Source organism: Lonchura striata, chromosome 12 (assembly GCF_050655825.1).
Source record: "Lonchura striata isolate lonStrDom1 chromosome 12, ASM5065582v1, whole genome shotgun sequence".
NCBI lineage: Eukaryota > Metazoa > Chordata > Aves > Passeriformes > Estrildidae > Lonchura > Lonchura striata.
In genome coordinates, this window is record NC_140714.1 from 15,707,522 (window position 1) to 15,728,340 (window position 20,819).

The window sequence follows — 20,819 nt, forward strand, 5'->3', positions numbered from 1 at the left end:
CCCGCAATGGCCCCTGCTCTCCAAGGCCTCCAGCCCTGCCCATCAGCCAGGCAGGCAGGCAGGGACAGAGCAGCCCTTGGGGCCGATGCTGCTGCAGCCAAAGAGCCCCGCAGAGGTGCTCATGCCCGCTGCCATTGGCTCTGTGCCCTGCAGCCTGCATGCTCTGTCGCCGTGCAGAGGCTGTCCCCTGTGCTTCCCCAAGCGCTGCCACCAGCTCCTGTGCTGCTGCTGATTCTCTGCCCAGCCCACCCACGGGCACTGCTGGAGCCTCACACCCACCACAGCCAGCTGGGGTGTGACAGCTCTGCTGCTATGGGCACGGCTCCGGGCAAAGCAGCCGCGTGTCCCTGGGCTGGGGACAGTGCCCAGGTCGGGCTTGGCAGAGCCCGTCTGCTCCTGGAGAGCCGGGGCCAGTGCCCAGGTGTGCCCTGGCCCGGCTCTGGGGCACCTTTGTCTTTCCTGCTTGCCCTTAGAGCCGCCAGGGATGAGCCAGAGCTCAACGGCCACAGCCTGGCCGGGCAGTCAGGACTGGAGCCTTCCCGTGGCTCTCCAGCACCCAAGACCATCAGCCCCAGCTCGGAAACACTGCCGAACAGGGTTCGCCAATTTTTTTTCCTCTTAGATCTTTGAAAGGATTTTGAAAGTAACATTGTTTGATCACTTCTTCAAGGAACAAACGTGGCCCTTTTCTATTCATTAAAGAGTTTATTGGTTTCCTTGCACTTTCTTTTTCGTATCCTTCTGCTTCCTTCAGCATTCCGGGAAATAATGAAAATCGAACAAATTCTTCGGAGAAGTTTCTGAATCCACTATTAGGAGAAGTCTCTAAATTCACTCCTTCTCTTAAATACATCCTTTACATACAGTTAAGTAGCTGCTCCTGTAACATACAAAGATGTAATGGTTTACCTGACTGGACAACACAACATGATGTTATACACACCGGTACACTAAAACACTTTTGTTCCTGGGGAGTTGCAAAGTTGCAGGCTCTTCTTGAGGTCCTGAATTAATTCTGCATGCCCATTCATACCTGCATTTCCTCCCCATGCTCAGCTTTCACCTACAGTTCCCAGGGAACAGATGTTACATACTCACCTCAAGCAATAATCTACGTCGGTCTTCCCAACCCTCTTTTTCTTCATTGAGCTCTAATGACCTACAAAATAACTTTGGGCCCTCTGCACAAAAATAAAAAAAAAGAAGAACCTATTAATTAGGCTTAACAACTTTTCAATTTTGCTGCTGCTTCTAATAATCACGGACAACACAGCAATAAAGTCAGGAGTCAATTCTTCACATCCTTCCTGTTCTCTTGCCCCCCACCAGACGCTGTCTCCCAACAGAAATGTTCCCTCCTGCAGCCTGGTGTCTGCGGGACAATGAAAGGCAGCAGCAGTTTTCCTCAGCATGCTGCAGTGTAAATTGCAGTGAAATAGCCGCTGTTTCATTAGAAGCTCAGCACCAGGATCACACATCTTCCCCCAGAACTGGGGCCTGCTGAGGACTGAGCTCTCCATTTTAACACCCCCTGCAAATCAGACAGGCTGGAAGAGTGCTGGGCACTGTATGAAGTGCAGTGTTCCTGCAGTGTTATCAAATCAGTCTCGAGAAATGCACATCATTTAAGCCTGTCTTAAGACTATTCTACAAAACACATAACAAGCAATTGTTTTGCTGGCCTCTGCAATTCTTGGGGACTCTGCGTGTTTCCTTTGGTTGTTGTTTTCTTTGCTTCTAAATACAAAATGCCCTGGATTCAGAAGGGAAAACCCCAGATTCATTAGGACAAAGAACCACAGGGACATATGGGGTTGACACGAACACTCAACATTCCTAGTGGTAACTCCAGAAAGACAGGAAAAAGTTAAACATTATATAAATACCTGAAAGGATCCAAAATGTCTAGGTAACCTGTCAAGTGGCTAATGTTTTGGTAAGCTCTAAAAGTCCAGATTCCTATTAGGCAATTATCTGAAAGAGAAGAAAGCCAGAAATCTGCTTGGCCTTTATTTTACCTGGACTTTCTCACGGGATTCTACCACAATTTTGAGCACAAGTAAGGATGCCAAAATTTGACTAGAAAACATTCCCAGGCAGGCAGCATTTTTGCCTCCTCATGAAATTCCAGGAACAGTTTTAAAAAAATACAAAAGGGGGTGAAGAAATTCTGTCGCACCTCTTAGGCGTTCATCATCTTCAAAGAAGAAGACAACTCTAGCACTTTCTGTGCGTGGTAAAGAAACGAACCTAGACAAGTACAAAGGGATTTTAGCATCCAAAATTGTTATATCAAATTTCATGAACGCAAGTTAAAACTGCAGTGCTTCAGAGAAATGGTATACATTGAAAAGCTTTATTCCCTAGTAACCAAATCGAGCCTTCTATTACAAAAATAAACCACTTCTTAAAAGAAAACTGGCTGTGTCTTTGGCTTCTGGCCAAACTCAGTTTGGAGTTGGTCAAAGCAAGATGAGCCCATTAATTTCTTGCGCTCAACGTCTCTCTTTTCATATTCAACTTCACATCACATGGGCTGCTGGGAGTTTTGGCTCTGGGCAGCACAAATGGTTTTCCAAGATTACTTGCATTGCTCAGAGGTGTGCAATCTCAGTTTCCCATTCCCTGAGTGCTGCTATTAATATTCCCATAGCATCCAACTACTACAGGCAAGTAGACAACAAATAGAAGTGGAACTTGCATTTCTTGGTCCGTTTCAGTGTCTCACGTCTCAGGCTCATCATCACCCTCAGAACTGCCGTCTTGGAATCGAGAATCCTCTTGCCTTGTGACTTTTACCAGCTTTACTGTTCCAAGTCGGCAAGACTCTGCAATAACAGCACCAAAAAGGAAACAAAGCCACATCCAGATTATTCCTCCACTTATCAGGAAGGATTCCTCCTTTCAAGACAAATACTTACCGTGGAGAAGACAGATGTAGGAAGGACAGAATCTGCTCCTGCCAGATTTTCTGAGCTACATCTCTGCTCCAGGATTTTCCTCTCTGTTCTCGGGATCTCTGCTGTATTCTTAAACACTTTGCGTTGCATTCAGAAGACACTGAATACCTTCTGAATTCAGCACAACTGTGGAGGACTCCTTGCTTTGTGTTGTTGCGTTGGGTTTTTTTTAAATTTTGGATAAGTTCACATGGTTTCTTTTCTCTCCTACAGGCCTGTTAGTCGATTTAATGTTCTTTCATCTTCTTTTCATAAGGCCTCATTTTATCTAAGCTTAGAACACTGCAACGATCATTTGTCATTCAGTTTCCTTTTTCTAAAGGTCCAAGAATAGAACTCGGTAACAAAGAGAATGTTCATGGATTTTGAGGTCAACTCCAGAATTTTGCTCCTCCCTCTCCATTAACACACATTTCCTTTAAAATCTTGTTGGGTTCTCTGAAACTTGATATGACTGGTGTGCCACCTTCCTCCCTGTTTGAGAGATTCAGGGCATGACAACAAGCTTTTTCACCACTCAGCAAAAACCCCAATGCCTTCTCAAAGCATGCCTTCCAGAATTCCTGAGATGCAAGCATGAGTTACCGCTCATTAATCTACCACAGCCTTGGCAAGCAGAAATGAAGATCAAAATGCTGCTGCCTACTTACTGACTTCTGCTGCTGAAAATCCCCTGCGTCCTGACCTTCGTTACACCACAATGCTCTACAGTGCCTGCCAGAAGCTCTTCCTTAGAAATGGCACTGTGAGAAGGGTTCTGTTGTTACCTTTTGTGATGCCTAACTCTTGTTTGTCTCCAGAGAAGGAAAACTTGAAAGCACTCTACTCCTGAGCTGTGTCGTTCTTGGGCAAAGGTCCAAAATGGTCATCTGGGGCAGAGTCCTGTGCATCCTCTTTGTCCCGGGGTATTTCCACAGTCTTTTCTGGTTTGTTCTTTGAAGCTCCAAACAAGTCTTTTAAATCAGCAGCAATACAGTAATCTGATTTCTTCAGATTACTGTATTGCTTACAGTAGTCTGGTTTCTTCAGACACTTGAGGCAGTGTCTCGCTCTCTTCTTTCTCCTTTCTTTTGGCTTTACTGAAATGAGATTGTTCAAGGATAGCAAAACAGCACACGTCCTTTCCAAAGACAGCTTCCCAAGGAGCACCTTACTCTGAACGTCTCCCTAACCATATCCAAGCCCATTAAGGAGAGGTTCACTCAAGAGTGAGTAGTGGGGAAACATCTCAGCTTGGAGTCAAAAGGCCGGAACAAGAGTCCTTTCTCATTAGCCACATCATTTAAGTGACTTTTCACTTAATACATGGGAAGACAGAAATCAAGGGATTTAGCACAAGACTACTTTCCTGCCAGTAGAAATGATAAGATCTAATGCAGTTTTCTCACAGACCTGCAAATCGCAAGGTCCCTGTACTGACCGTTCTCACCTTCACTTCCGACAGCGAAGAGATGGACTAGAAAGAAAAGATGAGGCTACGTGCTGCTGTTGGAGGTCCCATTTGAGGCCCGACGCCTCTGGCGGGAGCGGTTGCTCCTGCGGGAGCTCCCTGACAGTGTTCCCGTGCGCCTGGGCCACTCAGCACTTGCTGCTCTCCTCCTGCTCCTGTCCTGGCGACTCCTGGAACGGAGAGGTTGATCCGAGGCCCGGCGCTGCAGGCGGGAGCAGCTGCGTCGGCGGGATGCCCCTGATGGAGTCTCCCTTTGCCTGGGCCTCTCAATCCTTGGTGTTGTCCTGTGGCTGCTGTCACGGCGACTCCTGGACCGGAGAGGTTGATCCGAGGCCCGGCGCTGCAGGCGGGAGCGGCTGCGTCTGCGGGATGCCCCTGATGGAGTCTCCCTTTGCCTGGGCCTCTCAGTCCTTGGTGTTGTCCTGTGGCTGCTGTCACGGCGACTCCTGGACCGGACAGGTTGATCCGAGGCCCGGCGCTGCAGGCGGGAGCGGCTGCGTCGGCGGGATGCCCCTGATGGAGTCTCCCTTTGCCTGGGCCTCTCAATCCTTGGTGCTGTGCTGTGGCTGCTGTCACGGCGACTCCTGGACCGGACAGGTGGACTTAGGGCCCGACGTTCCTGGCGGGAGCGGCTGCGTCTGGGGGATGCCTGTGAAGGTGTCTCCCTTCGCCTGGGCCTCTCACTCCTTCGTCTTGTCCTGCTGCACCAGTGACAGCGACTCCTCGATCGGACTGGCCCATCTGGGGCCCGACCTTGCTGGCGGGAGCGGGTGCGCCTGCGGCTGGGCCCAGCATGTCTGGAATGGCCCCTGTCCTCAAGCTCAGGGGTGCTGCTGTTCGTTGACCTTGATGTGCTGGGGCTGCTGGTGTCCAGCGAGGGAGATGGCAGAGACTGCTGCCGTGCTGTGCATTGCTGGCTGCTGCGGCTGCTGGTCACTGCAGATGAAGCCTGGGGATCCTGCCCCGATGGCACCGGGCCATGGGAGCTGGGGCTGATGGCTTCAGATTCTGCAGAGCTGTGAGCAGGCTCCAGTCCTGACTGACTGGTCGGGCTGGGGCCACTGAGCTCTGGCTCATCCCTGGGAGCTGTAAGGGCAAGCAGGAATGTCAAAGAGCACCCAGGCCCAAGGCAAGCCTGGCCAGAGCAAAACCCCAGCCCTTCAGGAGCAGACGGGCTCTGCCAGGCCCAGCCTGGGCACTGCCCCAAGCCCAGGGACACCGGGTGCTTTGCCTCATACCCGTTTCAAGACCAGCACAGCTGTCACACTCCCAGCTCTGTACACTGTTTCTCAGGCCGGAGCAGCGCCTGTGGGTGCCCTCAGCAGCACAGGAGGAGCACACGAGCAGTTCCCAGGGCCTGGGGAAGCAAATGGGTTTATGGCACTGAGGACAAAGTGATTGTCTGGCCAAGCTCTTCTAGTTCTTTTCTCTTTGAGCCCTTGAAGTGACACGGGTACCCTGCAGAGCCTCAGGTGCAGCTCCCCAACTTACCCCTCTTCCTCTGCCTCGTCCCTGCCTCCCGGGTAAAGGCAATCCCTGGCATTGCACCTGCTGTGCCACTCTCCTAGATCCACAAAGTCATCATCATCCTCCCATGTTGGCAGTCTGATGGAGAAAGGAAAAGCTGATGAGTTTCTGCTGCCATCCCCTCATGGAGGTACAGGTTGTCCCTGCTCTTCCTCCCGTACTTTTCCAAGGCGTGTGTGAAGCTGAAGCCCAGACTCACGGGACAGGGCAGGGCCAGGACTGCTGGGGTAGGGCCTGGCACAGCACAGACCTTGCACCTCCTGTACCGTGAGGCAGGCAGAAGGACACCAACCTGAAGGGGATTCGGATCCCCAGCATGAACATTTCGACAACGAATGCCTCCTCGTCTCTGCATATGGGGCACTGGAAGTATAAAACACCAGCACGCGTGGCTTGTTCCTGCAGGGCAAACAGAAGCAGGCTGAGCAAGGCCCTGGTGCTGCTGAGCACCTGCTGTGCCCTGGGGCTGAGGGAAGGGCTCCTACCTGGATGCAGTCCCTGTGGAACCAGGCCCCTTTGCACACTGGGCACACCAGGGTTCTGAAGGTCTTTCTATGCTCCACTGGTTCCAAGCAGATGAGACAATGGGTGCCCGGCTCTGGAGTCACCTCAACGTCCTGCCTTGGACGGTGCACAGGGCAGAAGGACCTGCAGGAAAATGGATGGGCAAAGTGAGAAATGTTGGATCTTCCGCCAGGGGTGACCAGGAGTGGGGAGGAGGTACCTGTAATATGTAATATACTGCGTGACACAGCCGCCCTCCTTGGCACAGGGCAGGTGGAACCATCTGTCACAGCTCTGCCAGCAGCACATGATGGTTGCCCCGCTCTGGCCACAGACGCAGCAGCGCTGGAAAGAGCCAAGCAGCCCCATCAGCAGCAGCCTCGGGGCCACCCCAGGCAGCCCCAGCGCTCCGGGCAGGGCGCAGGATGTGGCCGCTGCTGGGTCTCAGCCCACAGAGCCGTCTGGTGGAGGAGGGGGGCTCCCATGCCAGAGCCTCTGTGCAGCTGCTGGCAGCCAGACTTTGTCCCACTGCCGCCCGGAAGGGCAGGCCTTTCCTTCCAAGTGTCTGGGCTAAGCTCTGGCAAACCTCACCTGGCACAAATCTCCCTGCTTGCGTCGGACTCTCACCTTTTGTGCTGCCCGCCGCACTGCAATTTGGATATCTCGAGGAAGAAATCCCATGAGTCCAAGATGCTTGTTCTCTTGACGATGAAGTAGAGTGGCAAACAACTGCAGCAGAGGGGAGGAGCAGATGAGGAGAGAGGGGCAGGAACTGCCCATTGCAATGGTAGAAGGAGTTCCTGGAGCCACTCACCAGGCAGTACCAGTGGGCACAGAGCCCGCCCTTCTCCAGTTTGTCACCGCAGATGTCCGGGTCAGCCTCTGCACGGCGACACAGCATGCACGCTGCAGGGCACAGAGCCAATGGCAGAGGGCATGAGAACCTCTGCGGGGCTCTTTGGCTGCAGCAGCATCGGCCCCAAGGGCTGCTCTGTCCCTGCCTGCCTTCCTGGCTGATGGGCAGGGCTGGAGGCCTTGGAGAGCAGGGGCCATTGCGGGCACGGGTGTCCCAAGAGCTGCCCCCTGGCCCAGCTGGGCCCCACTTGGGCAGGAAGGAGGCTCCCAGCCGCGGCATGGCTGAGCAGCTCCTGCCTCCCCCTGCCTCTGCTCTGGGCCCCACACAACGCCTGCCACAGGAGCCCCTGGGCCCGGCTCTGGGAGGGCGGCTTTGCCCTCACCTGGCTCCCTGGCACCAGGGCCCTCCGGCTTGCTGTCACTCATGGCAGCCGTCAGCGGTGGGTCCCTGTCCAGAAACGCCAAAGTCTCCTCCAGGTGCTGGTCCTCTCCCTGTCTGGGAGACAGAAGAGTGTGGGGAGTTTGCAGAACAGGCCCAGAGCCACGAGGGCACTAGTCCCTGCTGAGCCCTGCGTGAGCCCTGCTCCTGTCCGCCTTCTCCTCCCGTCGTCGCCTCGAGGAACACCGCAGTCCGCTCTGGCTGTTCCTCTGCTGATTCTGGGCAGGGAGAGGCAGGGGAGCCTGCAGCACAGGCCCAGAGCCCCGAGCTGTGGGGCTCCGCTGGTCCCTGAGCAGCAGCGTCCCTGCCCTGCCTTCTCCTCCCGTTGTCAGGTCGCACTGACACGCGGCCTGAGCCCAGCCTTCCCTTTTGTGACCTTGCTTGCACGGGTCACAATGGCCACTCTGACATCAGCATCGTGCAGCCAAAATTGGGGCGGCCATGGCCTCAGGTCCCTGGCAACCACTTGAGGCGGCCCCCTTGGGAACCCAGGTTCTGAGATGGGTGCGAAGGTTTGGCCAGCAGGAAACCCAGGCAGGGACTCCTGCAGCAAGTGCAGGGCCAAATGCCAGGCCCCGAGGCAGCCATGGGGCACTGCTCTGCTGCTGCTCTGCTGCTGCTCCTGCACGTTGCACACAGTCACAGAGCCACCTGCTCTGTCTCAACCCTGTTCAGCACTGGACAGTAGGACACAGTAAAATGTTCTCTTGGGTACATGATCGAATCATTCAAAGTCCCGCGTAAACGCAACTCACATTCAAAGAAAACACACAGAAAACCCCAAACCCTGCTACAAACCTGGAATTGACACAAAAAGCAAAAGGTTCCTCTTCAGAAACACAGGCGAACATTTTGGCCCAATGCTTTCTCCTATTAGATCTTTGAAAGGATTTCCAAAGTAACATTGTTTGGCAACTTCTTCAAGGAACAAACAGGAAACGCTTCTGATGTCTAAGAGAAGATTTATTGGTTTGCTTTCCCTTTCTTTTTGGAATCCTTACGCTTCACCAGGCAGTCCAGAAAATTGTGAAAATCCAGCATAATGCTAGGGGAAGTTTCTGAATTCACGGTTTGTCTCAAAGACTTTTTTACATACCAAGAAGGAACTGCTCCTGTAACATACAGAGGTGCAGTGGTTTCCCTGAATGGACATCACAAGATGACGTTATACACGCCTCTATACTAAAGAACTTCTGTTGCCTGGTAATTACAAACCTTCAAGCTCTTCTAGAGGCTTTCCTCTGTGCAACTTCACTAGGTCCCTCTCTGCTCAACTCTCAAGCATGCCCAGGTCTCACTGAAGGGCAGCACAGCCTTGTGGTTTTTTAACCTCCTGCTCCCTTTTCCATCCCATCAGCAAACCTGCTGAGCGAGGGCTCCGTCCCTTCTGCCAGGTCACTGGGGAATAGGGCAAACAAGGCTGGTCCCAGCAGGGCCCCCTGAGCTCACAGCTCTCTGAGTTTGGAGCTCCACTGTCCACTTCTCTACGCCACTGTCCCTGAGCTGCCCCGTGACCCTGATACGGGAGGCCGGGACAAAGCCTCGCTGAAGTCCCGGCTGACAACAGCTGTCAGAACTCAAAATGCCCCTCAGACATTTTTAGATGTTCCAAGTCCAAGTCAGAAGCATTTAAGACCCTAGCAGGCAACTAAAAACAGCTGTAATCTTAGATTTAAACCATAGAATAATTTACCAACCTTATAAAAAGAACAAAGAGTCACAAAAAATTTTAAATATTATAGTAAAAGTAGTTGCAAAGTAAACAGAAGAATGTTTAAGTGCTATACAAGAAGATTTAAAGTCTTATACAGGGGGGTTTTAGTTTTATACATAAAAGTCAAAAGTTTTAAGATAAAGAGATTTAGGCCTATCCTGTCCTCCCTCTTTCTTCTTCCTTACCTCCATATTCTTAGTAATGTTAACACTCACAAATTAATTTAGAGTAAAAAAGCACCATTTAATATAAGTAATAAGCATTAAAGAAAAACTATAAACATTTAACACATAATGTACCATATAAAAAAATAACACCAACCCTGGGCAGGGGGGGAAAAGAAAAAAACAAGTCAGAAAAGACATCAAAGTATGTATGTGCCTTTACCTAAGCTACTAAGCAAACCACAACTACCCAAGAAGACAATCTTTTCAATAACTTACAATAAACTACTACTACCTTAAAACCAAACAACAAAAAACTTCCAAGCCTTTCTTTAAAAGCACAAATTAAAAGAAAAATTTTTCCACCACACAAAACCACCCCAACTTAAAATAAGCTCCAACAAACAGCCACTGCTCTCCCCTCACAAGCCCAGCCAGTCAGTGCAGCAGAGGTGGCTGTGAGATTGGTCAAGCATGGTTTTCTGTCGCTGTAGAGATGGACACAAGCCATACACATACACCTGTGCTGCGACAACAATGGCTTCTTCTTTATTACAAGTTGTTCTCAAGTTTTTATACCCCTAAGAAAGTGTGATCTTAAATCATTAGGTAGATCAAAAAAGCTCAAGATATTCAATGGACAGAGCAATAGCTTATTGTATTTTATTGGTACAAAGCATTTAATGTCAACAATTCATCGCAAATGTGTTTACCGCAAAGTATGAAGGCATGCATGCTGCTCACTAAGGCACGTATCCTCTAACTACAAGGAACCCCGATGTGTTTATCAGTTTCCATGCTAACAGCCTTGCTTTCTTCCTTGCCATGGAAAAACTTGTATTTTGCTAATTTCTCTTCTGCTAACTCAGTCATTTGCCCTGCAGAACAGCTGCTAAGCCCATCCACAGTTTTCCCTTCCTGTTATTCCACAGGCTTAGAGATGACATCAAAGAGGAGTCTTTCTGTCACCTTTCTGGGGATGGAGTGATGCTGATAGGGCTGCAGTTTGCTGGCTCCGTCTTGGTGCCCTTTTGGATGACTGCAGAGGCTTTCCTCCACAGCTCACGCCTCTCTCTGGGGGGTATCGCCTTCCCTGAGACCTGCTGGCAGAGCAGCCTGAGCCAGAGGCAGGGGCAAAGATTCCCCTTGGCCCCAAAAGGGAAGGCTGGGCTCAGGCCGCGTGTCAGTGCGACCTGACAACGGGAGGAGAAGGCAGGGCAGGGACGCTGCTGCTCAGGGACCAGAGGAGCCCCACAGCTCGGGGCTCTGGGCCTGTGCTGCAGGCTCCCCTGCCTCTCCCTGCCCAGAATCAGCGGAGGAACAGCCAGAGCGGACTGCGGTGTTCCTCGAGGCGACGACGGGAGGAGAAGGCGGACAGGAGCAGGGCTCACGCAGGGCTTAGCAGGGACTAGTGCCCTCGTGGCTCTGGGCCTGTTCTGCAAACTCCCCAGACTCTTCTGTCTCCCAGACAGGGAGCGGACCAGCACCTGGAGGAGACTTTGGCGTTTCTGGACAGGGACCCACCGCTGACGGCTGCCATGAGTGACAGCAAGCAGGAGGGCCCTGGTGCCAGGGAGCCAGGTGAGGGCAAAGCCGCCCTCCCAGAGCCGGGCCCAGGGGCTCCTGTGGCAGGCGTTGTGTGGGGCCCAGAGCAGAGGCAGGGGGAGGCAGGAGCTGCTCAGCCATGCCGCGGCTGGGAGCCTCCTTCCTGCCCAAGTGGGGCCCAGCTGGGCCAGGGGGCAGCTCTTGGGACACCCGTGCCCGCAATGGCCCCTGCTCTCCAAGGCCTCCAGCCCTGCCCATCAGCCAGGAAGGCAGGCAGGGACAGAGCAGCCCTTGGGGCCGATGCTGCTGCAGCCAAAGAGCCCCGCAGAGGTGCTCATGCCCGCTGCCATTGGCTCTCTGCCCTGCAGCCTGCATGCTCTGTCGCCGTGCAGAGGCTGTCCCCTGTGCTTCCCCAAGCGCTGCCACCAGCTCCTGTGCTGCTGCTGATGCGCTGCCCAGGGCACCCACGGGCACTGCTGGAGCCTCACACCCACCACAGCCAGCTGGGGTGTGACAGCTCTGCTGCTATGGGCACGGCTCCGGGCAAAGCAGCCGCGTGTCCCTGGGCTGGGGACAGTGCCCAGGTCGGGCTTGGCAGAGCCCGTCTGCTCCTGGAGAGCCGGGGCCAGTGCCCAGGTGTGCCCTGGCCCGGCTCTGGGGCACCTTTGTCATTCCTGCTTGCCCTTAGAGCTGCCAGGGATGAGCCAGAGCTCAATGGCCACAGCCTGGCCGGGCAGTCAGGACTGGAGCCTTCCCGTGGCTCTCCAGCACCCAAGACCATCAGCCCCAGCTCGGAAACACTGCCGAACAGGGTTCGCCAATTTTTTTTCCTCTTAGATCTTTGAAAGGATTTTGAAAGTAACATTGTTTGACCACTTCTTCAAGGAACAAACGTGGCCCTTTTCTATTCATTAAAGAGTTTATTGGTTTCCCTGCACTTTCTTTTTCGTATCCTTCTGCTTCCTTCAGCATTCCGGGAAATAATGAAAATCGAACAAATTCTTCAAAGAAGTTTCTGAATCCACTATTAGGAGAAGTCTCTAAATTCACTCCTTCTCTTAAATACATCCTTTACATACAGTTAAGTAGCTGCTCCTGTAACATACAAAGATGTAATGGTTTACCTGACTGGACAACACAACATGATGTTATACACACCGGTACACTAAAACACTTTTGTTCCTGGGGAGTTGCAAAGTTGCAGGCTCTTCTTGAGGTCCTGAATTAATTCTGCATGCCCATTCATACCTGCATTTCCTCCCCATGCTCAGCTTTCACCTACAGTTCCCAGGGAACAGATGTTACATACTCACCTCAAGCAATAATCTACGTCGGTCTTCCCAACCCTCTTTTTCTTCATTGAGCTCTAATGACCTACAAAATAACTTTGGGCCCTCTGCACAAAAATAAAAAAAAAAGAAGAACCTATTAATTAGGCTTAACAACTTTTCAATTTTGCTGCTGCTTCTAATAATCACGGACAACTCAGCAATAAAGTCAGGAGTCAATTCTTCACATCCTTCCTATTCTCTTGCCCCCCACCAGACGCTGTCTCCCAACAGAAATGTTCCCTCCTGCAGCCTGGTGTCTGAGGGCCAATGAAAGGCAGCAGCAGTTTTCCTCAGCATGCTGCAGTGTAAATTGCAGTGAAATAGCCGCTGTTTCATTAGAAGCTCAGCACCAGGATCACACATCTTCCCCCAGAACTGGGGCCTGCTGAGGACTGAGCTCTCCATTTTAACACCCCCTGCAAATCAGACAGGCTGGAAGAGTGCTGGGCACTGTATGAACACAGCAATACATTCCTGCAGTGTTATCAAATCAGTCTCGAGAAATGCACATCATTTAAGCCTGTCTTAAGACTATTCTACAAAACACATAACAAGCAATTGTTTTGCTGGCCTCTGCAATTCTTGGGGACTCTGCGTGTTTCCTTTGGTTGTTGTTTTCTTTGCTTCTAAATACAAAATGCCCTGGATTCAGAAGGGAAAACCCCAGATTCATTAGGACAAAGAACCACAGGGACATATGGGGCTGACACGAACACTCAACATTCCTAGTGGTAACTCCAGAAAGACAGGAAAAAGTTAAACATTATATAAATACCTGAAAGGATCCAAAATGTCTAGGTAACCTGTCAAGTGGCTAATGTTTTGGTAAGCTCTAAAAGTCCAGATTCCTATTAGGCAATTATCTGAAAGAGAAGAAAGCCAGAAATCTGCTTGGCCTTTATTTTACCAGGACTTTCTCACGGGATTCTACCACAATTTTGAGCACAAGTAAGGATGCCAAAATTTGACTAGAAAACATTCCCAGGCAGGCAGCATTTTTGCCTCCTCATGAAATTCCAGGAACAGTTTTAAAAAAATACAAAAGGGGGTGAAGAAATTCTGTCGCACCTCTTAGGCGTTCATCATCTTCAAAGAAGAAGACAACTCTAGCACTTTCTGTGCGTGGTAAAGAAACGAACCTAGACAAGTACAAAGGGATTTTAGCATCCAAAATTGTTATATCAAATTTCATGAATGCAAGTTAAAACTGCAGTGCTTCAGAGAAATGGTATACATTGAAAAGCTTTATTCCCTAGTAACCAAATCGAGCCTTCTATTACAAAAATAAACCACTTCTTAAAAGAAAACTGGCTGTGTCTTTGGCTTCTGGCCAAACTCAGTTTGGAGTTGGTCAAAGCAAGATGAGCCCATTAATTTCTTGCGCTCAACGTCTCTCTTTTCATATTCAACTTCACATCACATGGGCTGCTGGGAGTTTTGGCTCTGGGCAGCACAAATGGTTTTCCAAGATTACTTGCATTGCTCAGAGGTGTGCAATCTCAGTTTCCCATTCCCTGAGTGCTGCTATTAATATTCCCATAGCATCCAACTACTACAGGCAAGTAGACAACAAATAGAAGTGGAACTTGCATTTCTTGGTCCGTTTCAGTGTCTCACGTCTCAGGCTCATCATCACCCTCAGAACTGCCGTCTTGGAAACGTGAATCCTCTTGCCTTGTGACTTTTACCAGCTTTACTGTTCCAAGTCGGCAAGACTCTGCAATAACAGCACCAAAAAGGAAACAAAGCCACATCCAGATTATTCCTCCACTTATCAGGAAGGATTCCTCCTTTCAAGACAAATACTTACCGTGGAGAAGACAGATGTAGGAAGGACAGAATCTGCTCCTGCCAGATTTTCTGAGCTACATCTCTGCTCCAGGATTTTCCTCTCTGTTCTCGGGATCTCTGCTGTATTCTTAAACACTTTGCGTTGCATTCAGAAGACACTGAATACCTTCTGAATTCAGCACAACTGTGGAGGACTCCTTGCTTTGTGTTGTTGCGTTGGGTTTTTTTTAAATTTTGGATAAGTTCACATGGTTTCTTTTCTCTCCTACAGGCCTGTTAGTCGATTTAATGTTCTTTCATCTTCTTTTCATAAGGCCTCATTTTATCTAAGCTTAGAACACTGCAACGATCATTTGTCATTCAGTTTCCTTTTTCTAAAGGTCCAAGAATAGAACTCGGTAACAAAGAGAATGTTCATGGATTTTGAGGTCAACTCCAGAATTTTGCTCCTCCCTCTCCATTAACACACATTTCCTTTAAAATCTTGTTGGGTTCTCTGAAACTTGATATGACTGGTGTGCCACCTTCCTCCCTGTTTGAGAGATTCAGGGCATGACAACAAGCTTTTTCACCACTCAGCAAAAACCCCAATGCCTTCTCAAAGCATGCCTTCCAGAATTCCTGAGATGCAAGCATGAGTTACCGCTCATTAATCTACCACAGCCTTGGCAAGCAGAAATGAAGATCAAAATGCTGCTGCCTACTTACTGACTTCTGCTGCTGAAAATCCCCTGCGTCCTGACCTTCGTTACACCACAATGCTCTACAGTGCCTGCCAGAAGCTCTTCCTTAGAAATGGCACTGTGAGAAGGGTTCTGTTGTTACCTTTTGTGATGCCTAACTCTTGTTTGTCTCCAGAGAAGGAAAACTTGAAAGCACTCTACTCCTGAGCTGTGTCGTTCTTGGGCAAAGGTCCAAAATGGTCATCTGGGGCAGAGTCCTGTGCATCCTCTTTGTCCCGGGGTATTTCCACAGTCTTTTCTGGTTTGTTCTTTGAAGCTCCAAACAAGTCTTTTAAATCAGCAGCAATACAGTAATCTGATTTCTTCAGATTACTGTATTGCTTACAGTAGTCTGGTTTCTTCAGACACTTGAGGCAGTGTCTCGCTCTCTTCTTTCTCCTTTCTTTTGGCTTTACTGAAATGAGATTGTTCAAGGATAGCAAAACAGCACACGTCCTTTCCAAAGACAGCTTCCCAAGGAGCACCTTACTCTGAACGTCTCCCTAACCATATCCAAGCCCATTAAGGAGAGGTTCACTCAAGAGTGAGTAGTGGGGAAACATCTCAGCTTGGAGTCAAAAGGCCGGAACAAGAGTCCTTTCTCATTAGCCACATCATTTAAGTGACTTTTCACTTAATACATGGGAAGACAGAAATCAAGGGATTTAGCACAAGACTACTTTCCTGCCAGTAGAAATGATAAGATCTAATGCAGTTTTCTCACAGACCTGCAAATCGCAAGGTCCCTGTACTGACCGTTCTCACCTTCACTTCCGACAGCGAAGAGATGGACTAGAAAGAAAAGATGAGGCTACGTGCTGCTGTTGGAGGTCCCATTTGAGGCCCGACGCCTCTGGCGGGAGCGGTTGCTCCTGCGGGAGCTCCCTGACAGTGTTCCCGTGCGCCTGGGCCACTCAGCACTTGCTGCTCTCCTCCTGCTCCTGTCCTGGCGACTCCTGGAACGGAGAGGTTGATCCGAGGCCCGGCGCTGCAGGCGGGAGCGGCTGCGTCGGCGGGATGCCCCTGATGGAGTCTCCCTTTGCCTGGGCCTCTCAATCCTTGGTGTTGTCCTGTGGCTGCTGTCACGGCGACTCCTGGACCGGAGAGGTTGATCCGAGGCCTGGCGCTGCAGGCGGGAGCGGCTGCGTCTGCGGGATGCCCCTGATGGAGTCTCCCTTTGCCTGGGCCTCTCAGTCCTTGGTGTTGTCCTGTGGCTGCTGTCACGGCGACTCCTGGACCGGACAGGTTGATCCGAGGCCCGGCGCTGCAGGCGGGAGCGGCTGCGTCGGCGGGATGCCCCTGATGGAGTCTCCCTTTGCCTGGGCCTCTCAATCCTTGGTGCTGTGCTGTGGCTGCTGTCACGGCGACTCCTGGACCGGACAGGTGGACTTAGGGCCCGACGTTCCTGGCGGGAGCGGCTGCGTCTGGGGAATGCCTGTGAAGGTGTCTCCCTTCGCCTGGGCCTCTCACTCCTTCGTCTTGTCCTGCTGCACCAGTGACAGCGACTCCTCGATCGGACTGGCCCATCTGGGGCCCGACCTTGCTGGCGGGAGCGGGTGCGCCTGCGGCTGGGCCCAGCATGTCTGGAATGGCCCCTGTCCTCAAGCTCAGGGGTGCTGCTGTTCGTTGACCTTGATGTGCTGGGGCTGCTGGTGTCCAGCGAGGGAGATGGCAGAGACTGCTGCCGTGCTGTGCATTGCTGGCTGCTGCGGCTGCTGGTCACTGCAGATGAAGCCTGGGGATCCTGCCCCGATGGCACCGGGCCATGGGAGCTGGGGCTGATGGCTTCAGATTCTGCAGAGCTGTGAGCAGGCTCCAGTCCTGACTGACTGGTCGGGCTGGGGCCACTGAGCTCTGGCTCATCCCTGGGAGCTGTAAGGGCAAGCAGGAATGTCAAAGAGCACCCAGGCCCAAGGCAAGCCTGGCCAGAGCAAAACCCCAGCCCTTCAGGAGCAGACGGGCTCTGCCAGGCCCAGCCTGGGCACTGCCCCAAGCCCAGGGACACCGGGTGCTTTGCCTCATACCCGTTTCAAGACCAGCACAGCTGTCACACTCCCAGCTCTGTACACTGTTTCTCAGGCCGGAGCAGCGCCTGTGGGTGCCCTCAGCAGCACAGGAGGAGCACACGAGCAGTTCCCAGGGCCTGGGGAAGCAAATGGGTTTATGGCACTGAGGACAAAGTGATTGTCTGGCCAAGCTCTTCTAGTTCTTTTCTCTTTGAGCCCTTGAAGTGACACGGGTACCCTGCAGAGCCTCAGGTGCAGCTCCCCAACTTACCCCTCTTCCTCTGCCTCGTCCCTGCCTCCCGGGTAAAGGCAATCCCTGGCATTGCACCTGCTGTGCCACTCTCCTAGATCCACAAAGTCATCATCATCCTCCCATGTTGGCAGTCTGATGGAGAAAGGAAAAGCTGATGAGTTTCTGCTGCCATCCCCTCATGGAGGTACAGGTTGTCCCTGCTCTTCCTCCCGTACTTTTCCAAGGCGTGTGTGAAGCTGAAGCCCAGACTCACGGGACAGGGCAGGGCCAGGACTGCTGGGGTAGGGCCTGGCACAGCACAGACCTTGCACCTCCTGTACCGTGAGGCAGGCAGAAGGACACCAACCTGAAGGGGATTCGGATCCCCAGCATGAACATTTCGACAACGAATGCCTCCTCGTCTCTGCATATGGGGCACTGGAAGTATAAAACACCAGCACGCGTGGCTTGTTCCTGCAGGGCAAACAGAAGCAGGCTGAGCAAGGCCCTGGTGCTGCTGAGCACCTGCTGTGCCCTGGGGCTGAGGGAAGGGCTCCTACCTGGATGCAGTCCCTGTGGAACCAGGCCCCTTTGCACACTGGGCACACCAGGGTTCTGAAGGTCTTTCTATGCTCCACTGGTTCCAAGCAGATGAGACAATGGGTGCCCGGCTCTGGAGTCACCTCAACGTCCTGCCTTGGACGGTGCACAGGGCAGAAGGACCTGCAGGAAAATGGATGGGCAAAGTGAGAAATGTTGGATCTTCCGCCAGGGGTGACCAGGAGTGGGGAGGAGGTACCTGTAATATGTAATATACTGCGTGACACAGCCGCCCTCCTTGGCACAGGGCAGGTGGAACCATCTGTCACAGCTCTGCCAGCAGCACATGATGGTTGCCCCGCTCTGGCCACAGACGCAGCAGCGCTGGAAAGAGCCAAGCAGCCCCATCAGCAGCAGCCTCGGGGCCACCCCAGGCAGCCCCAGCGCTCCGGGCAGGGCGCAGGATGTGGCCGCTGCTGGGTCTCAGCCCACAGAGCCGTCTGGTGGAGGAGGGGGGCTCCCGTGCCAGAGCCTCTGTGCAGCTGCTGGCAGCCAGACTTTGTCCCACTGCCGCCCGGAAGGGCAGGCCTTTCCTTCCAAGTGTCTGGGCTAAGCTCTGGCAAACCTCGCCTGGCACAAATCTCCCTGCTTGCGTCAGGCTCTCACCTTTTGTGCCGCCTGCCGCACTGCAATTTGGATATCTCGAGGAAGAAATCCCATGAGTCCAAGATGCTTGTTCTCTTGACGATGAAGTAGAGTGGCAAACAACTGCAGCAGAGGGGAGGAGCAGATGAGGAGAGAGGGGCAGGAACTGCCCATTGCAATGGTAGAAGGAGTTCCTGGAGCCACTCACCAGGCAGTACCAGTGGGCACAGAGCCCGCCCTTCTCCAGTTTGTCACCGCAGATGTCCGGGTCAGCCTCTGCACGGCGACACAGCATGCACGCTGCAGGGCACAGAGCCAATGGCAGAGGGCATGAGAACCTCTGCGGGGCTCTTTGGCTGCAGCAGCATCGGCCCCAAGGGCTGCTCTGTCCCTGCCTGCCTTCCTGGCTGATGGGCAGGGCTGGAGGCCTTGGAGAGCAGGGGCCATTGCGGGCACGGGTGTCCCAAGAGCTGCCCCCTGGCCCAGCTGGGCCCCACTTGGGCAGGAAGGAGGCTCCCAGCCGCGGCATGGCTGAGCAGCTCCTGCCTCCCCCTGCCTCTGCTCTGGGCCCCACACAACGCCTGCCACAGGAGCCCCTGGGCCCGGCTCTGGGAGGGCGGCTTTGCCCTCACCTGGCTCCCTGGCACCAGGGCCCTCCGGCTTGCTGTCACTCATGGCAGCCGTCAGCGGTGGGTCCCTGTCCAGAAACGCCAAAGTCTCCTCCAGGTGATGGTCCTCTCCCTGTCTGGGAGACAGAAGAGTGTGGGGAGTTTGCAGAACAGGCCCAGAGCCACGAGGGCACTAGTCCCTGCTGAGCCCTGCGTGAGCCCTGCTCCTGTCCGCCTTCTCCTCCCGTCGTCGCCTCGAGGAACACCGCAGTCCGCTCTGGCTGTTCCTCTGCTGATTCTGGGCAGGGAGAGGCAGGGGAGCCTGCAGCACAGGCCCAGAGCCCCGAGCTGCGGGGCTCCGCTGGTCCCTGAGCAGCAGCGTCCCTGCCCTGCCTTCTCCTCCCGTTGTCAGGTCGCACTGACACGCGGCCTGAGCCCAGCCTTCCCTTTTGTGACCTTGCTTGCACGGGTCACAATGGCCACTCTGACATCAGCATCGTGCAGCCAAAATTGGGGCGGCCATGGCCTCAGGTCCCTGGCAACCACTTGAGGCGGCCCCCTTGGGAACCCAGGTTCTGAGATGGGTGCGAAGGTTTGGCCAGCAGGAAACCCAGGCAGGGACTCCTGCAGCAAGTGCAGGGCCAAATGCCAGGCCCCGAGGCAGCCATGGGGCACTGCTCTGCTGCTGCTCTGCTGCTGCTCCTGCACGTTGCACACAGTCACAGAGCCACCTGCTCTGTCTCAACCCTGTTCAGCACTGGACAGTAGGACACAGTAAAATGTTCTCTTGGGTACATGATCGAATCATTCAAAGTTCCGCGTAAAAGCAACTCACATTCAATGGAAACACACAGAAAACCCCAAACCCTGCTACAAACCTGGAATTGACACAAAAAGCAAAAGGTTCCTCTTCAGAAACACAGGCGAACATTTTGGCCCAATGCTTTTTCCCATTAGATCTTTGAAAGGATTTCCAAAGTAACATTGTTTGGCAACTTCTTCAAGGAACAAACAGGAAACGCTTCTGATGTCTAAGAGAAGATTTATTGGTTTGCTTTCCCTTTCTTTTTGGAATCCTTACGCTTCACCAGGCAGTCCAGAAAATTGTGAAAATCCAGCATAATGCTAGGGGAAGTTTCTGAATTCACGGTTTGTCTCAAAGACTTTTTTACATACCAAGAAGGAACTGCTCCTGTAACATACAGAGGTGCAGTGGTTTCCCTGAATGGACATCACAAGATGACGTTATACACGCCTCTATACTAAAGAACTTCTGTTGCCTGGTAATTACAAACCTTCAAGCTCTTCTAGAGGCTTTCCTCTGTGCAACTTCACTAGGTCCCTCTCTGCTCAACTCTCAAGCATGCCCAGGTCTCACTGAAGGGCAGCACAGCCTTGTGGTTTTTTAACCTCCTGCTCCCTTTTCCATCCCATCAGCAAACCTGCTGAGCGAGGGCTCCGTCCCTTCTGCCAGGTCACTGGGGAATAGGGCAAACAAGGCTGGTCCCAGCAGGGCCCCCTGAGCTCACAGCTCTCTGAGTTTGGAGCTCCACTGTCCACTTCTCTACGCCACTGTCCCTGAGCTGCCCCGTGACCCTGATACGGGAGGCCGGGACAAAGCCTCGCTGAAGTCCCGGCTGACAACAGCTGTCAGAACTCAAAATGCCCCTCAGACATTTTTAGATGTTCCAAGTCCAAGTCAGAAGCATTTAAGACCCTAGCAGGCAACTAATAACAGCTGTAATCTTAGATTTAAACCATAGAATAATTTACCAACCTTATAAAA

General features: G+C 52.5%; 1 long non-coding RNA gene across 1 annotated transcript; it reads right to left on the reverse strand.

The window, feature by feature from the left end:
• Positions 1-12,058: 12,058 nt before the first annotated feature.
• Positions 12,059-12,619, reverse strand: LOC146766259 (uncharacterized). The gene is made up of 2 exons (XR_014958081.1): positions 12,472-12,619; positions 12,059-12,253 (listed from the first exon to the last, which is right to left on the reverse strand). It is a non-coding gene; the product is annotated as an uncharacterized LOC146766259 (long non-coding RNA).
• Positions 12,620-20,819: the final 8,200 nt, after the last annotated feature.